Here is a 3,712-nt window from a genome sequence, read left to right on the forward strand (position 1 = left end):
TCAGGCTGTAAGGGATGACCTGCTCTCAGAAGGTGGTGCACACAGCACACTTAAAACAGTCATTGCCAACACACTTGGTCTTTTGGTGGGGTGGGGGAGGCGTCTTCACCTGGGTCAGACTTTCCCTCTGCTTGTTTGTAACTGCTCTCCCTTTGCTCAGTGTCGCGCCTCTCTCCACCTCTGCAACCTCCACCAGCCACCAGCACTGTCAGCTGAGGCTCGTTGCTGCAATCAGCACTCAGCTCCTCCAATCAGGCAGCAGCCAATCCTGTTTTTTTTTCCTCTTTACTCTGCATCTAACCCCCGTTGCTGTCCCTGTCTCTTCCACCCTGACAATCCTGCTTAAGCAGGATGAAGCGCTGTGCACGCCGGGATTGCGGAATCCGTGCTGTGTACCTGAGATCTCGGAAAACTTGGGGTTACTCCCGCCCCCAACAATGGCCAGGAGGTTTGACCTGTGCAGCATCTCCACGTGCCCCACGCTGCCGACCTGATCGTGATCTGGTGAAGGGGGAAGGAAAAAAAAAAAAAGATTCAGAACGGAATGAGAGGACCGGCCTTGCCGCAGCGCCGCGCGACTTCGATCTGCGCACAGCAAGATCCCCCGGACCGGGACGTGGGCCGAGCGACCGATATCGGCCCCACAGCAGCTGGAAGGGGGAGCACCCTCGTCCCGGACAGGTTTGGAAACCGCCGCGAGGCCCGCCACAGTCGAATAGCTCCCCCAACCGGCCCCCCCCCCCCAAAGAAATAGTGGTTGGTTGCAATCCTGCGGGTACCAGGAATGCTCTGGACAGCTTCACTGGTTACACTCTCCCCGTTTCCCCCCACCCACCCCACCCCCGACGTATTTGCTCTGGACCAGGAGACACGCAGCCTGGGAGGAGCCGCTTACCTAGGTGACCCTTCTCCATGAGGGGCTCGACATTGTAGATCCGGACCCCAGTCTCCATGGCACAACAGAAGCAGCCTGCGGGAGGAGGAGGAGGAGAGAAATCAGGCAGGTTATATCGCAATGTTAACGGGGGAGGAGCGCCGGTCGACGCGGGGGAGAGCGAAAAATGCAGGCAAACCACTCACTCTGATCCTGGTTAAAGCGCAGGTTGTTCACATCCTCGTTGCTGTGCCATATTCATTCATCAATCAGGAGCCCTGGAGCACCAGGAGAAAGATTAACAAACTGCATTTCGATAGCGCCTTTCACCACCCCAGAAATTTAGATTAGATTAGAGATTAGAGATACAGCACTGAAACAGGCCCTTCGGCCCACCGAGTCTGTGCCGAACATCAACCACCCATTTATACTAATCCTACACTAATCCCATATTCCTACCAAACATCCCCACCTGTCCCTATATTTCCCTACCACCTACCTATACTAATGACAATTTATAATGGCCAATTTACCTATCAACCTGCAAGTCTTTTGGCTTGTGGGAGGAAACCGGAGCACCCGGAGAAAACCCACGCAGACACAGGGAGAACTTGCAAACTCCACACAGGCAGTACCCGGAATCGAACCCGGGTCCCTGGAGCTGTGAGGCTGCGGTGCTAACCACTGCGCCACTGTGCCGCCCCACCTGTCACTTTTATTGTTGCTTTGCCCATTTGGCACCCCCCCGAGTCTCCGCCCTGCTTAAATTTCTGTGGCTCCTCCCCCCTCCACCCCCATCATCACCCAGAGCCGAACCCCTTCCCAAACACCCCCTCATCAAACTCCCCCCTCCACCAAACTCCCCACAGCACCCCCATCAAACTCCCCGCCTGCCCATCAAACTCACCGCCCCACCTCCACAAACCCCCCTCCTGCGCCCCAGCCCTCCAATCTCCCGTCCCACACACTCCCCCGTACCCCCCCCCCAACTCCCAGCTGTTCCAACCGCCAGTGCCCTCCTGTTCCCCCCCAAATATCCTCGTGTTCTACCCCCTCCTGTCCCCAACATACCTCCAGTTCCCCACTCGACTCCCCCACCCTGTCCCCCCCCCTCCACTCTCCCCACCTGTCCCACCCCCTCCACTCACCCACCTGTCACCCCCCCCCAACTCCCCCACCTGTCCTCTTCTCCTGTCCCCCCTCAACTCTCCCACCTGTCCCCCCTCTGCTGTCCCTCCTCCACGCCCCCACCTCTCCTCCCTCTCCTGTCCCTCCTCCACTCCCCACCTATCCTCCCTCTCCTGTCCACCCCCCTCCACTCCCCCACCTGTCCCACCTCTCCTATCCCTCCTTCCCTCCCCCTCCAATCCCCCACCTGTCCTCCCTCCTCTCCCCCACCTGTCCCATCCTCCACTCCCCCACCTGTCCTCCATCTCCTGTCCCTCCTCCACTGTCACTCCTCCACTCCCCCACCTGTCCTCCCTCTCCTGTCCCTCCTCCACTCCCCCACCAGTCCCCCCTCTCCTGTCACTCCTCCACTCCCCCACCTGTCCTCCCTCTCCTGTCCCTCCTCCGCTCCCCACCGGTCCCCCCTCTCCTGTCCCTCCTCCGCTCCCTCTCCTGTCCCCCCCCTCCACTCCCCCACCTGTCCTCCTCCCTCCTCTCCCCGTCCTGTCACTCCTCCACTCCACCACCTGTCTCCCCTCTCCTGTCACTCCTCCACTCCCCCCCCTCCACTCTCCCAGCTGTCCCCCCTCTCCTGTCACTCCTCCACTCGCCCCACCTGTCCCCCCTCCACTCCCTCACCTATTCACCCTCTCCTGTCCCCCTCGACTCCCCCACCTATCCACCCTCTCCTGTCCCTCCTCCACTCCCCCACCTGTCCCCCCCCTCCACTCCCCCACCTGTCACTCTCTCTCCTCTACCTGTCCCCCCCGGACCCCCTCCACTCCCCCACCTGTAACCCCTCCTCTCCCCCACCTGTCCCCCCATTCACTCCAGCACCTGTCCCCCCCCCCCCTCCTGTCACTCCTCCACTCCCCCACCTGTCCCCCCCCTCCTGTCACTCCTCCACTCCACCACCTGTCTCCCCTCTCCTGTCCCCCCTCCACTCCCCCACCTCTCCTCCCTCTCCTGTCCCTCCTCCACTCCCCCCTCCACTCCCCTCTCCTGTCCCTCCTCCACTCCCCTCTCCTGTCCCCCCTCCACTCCCCTCTCCTGTCCCCCCTCCACTCCCCTCTCCTGTCCCCCCTCCACTCTCCCACTCCTGTCCCCCCTCCACTCCCCTCTCCTGTCCCCCCTCCACTCCCCTCTCCTGTCCCCCCTCCACTCTCCCACTCCTGTCCCCCCTCCACTCCCCTCTCCTGTCCCCCCTCCACTCCCCTCTCCTGTCCCCCCTCCACTCTCCCACTCCTGTCCCCCCTCCACTCTCCCACTCCTGTCCTCCCTCTCCTGACCCCCTCCACTCCCCTCTCCTGTCCCCCCTCCACTCTCCCACCTGTCCTCCCTCTCCTGTCCCTCCTCCACTCCCCCCTCCACTCCCCTCTCCTGTCCCTCCTCCACTCCCCTCTCCTGTCCCCCCTCCACTCTCCCACTCCTGTCCCTCCTCCACTCCCCTCTCCTGTCCCCCCTCCACTCTCCCACTCCTGTCCCCCCTCCACTCTCCCACTCCTGTCCCCCCTCCACTCCCCTCTCCTGTCCCCCCTCCACTCTCCCACTCCTGTCCCCCCTCCACTCCCCTCTCCTGTCCCCCCTCCACTCCCCTCTCCTGTCCCCCCTCCACTCTCCCACTCCTGTCCCCCCTCCACTCCCCTCTCCTGTCCCCCCTCCACTCCCCTC

At 62.4% G+C, this 3,712-nt stretch overlaps 1 long non-coding RNA gene across 1 annotated transcript; it reads right to left on the reverse strand.

Annotated features, from left to right (window-relative positions):
* Window positions 1-401: 401 nt before the first annotated feature.
* On the reverse strand, window positions 402-1,184 carry LOC137363714 (uncharacterized). Its single transcript, XR_010972819.1, has 3 exons — window positions 1,081-1,184; window positions 896-970; window positions 402-501 (listed from the first exon to the last, which is right to left on the reverse strand). It is a non-coding gene; the product is annotated as an uncharacterized lncRNA (long non-coding RNA).
* Window positions 1,185-3,712: the final 2,528 nt, after the last annotated feature.

The sequence above is a fragment of the Heterodontus francisci genome, unplaced genomic scaffold (assembly GCF_036365525.1).
Source record: "Heterodontus francisci isolate sHetFra1 unplaced genomic scaffold, sHetFra1.hap1 HAP1_SCAFFOLD_1508, whole genome shotgun sequence".
Classification (NCBI taxonomy): Eukaryota; Metazoa; Chordata; class Chondrichthyes; order Heterodontiformes; family Heterodontidae; genus Heterodontus; species Heterodontus francisci.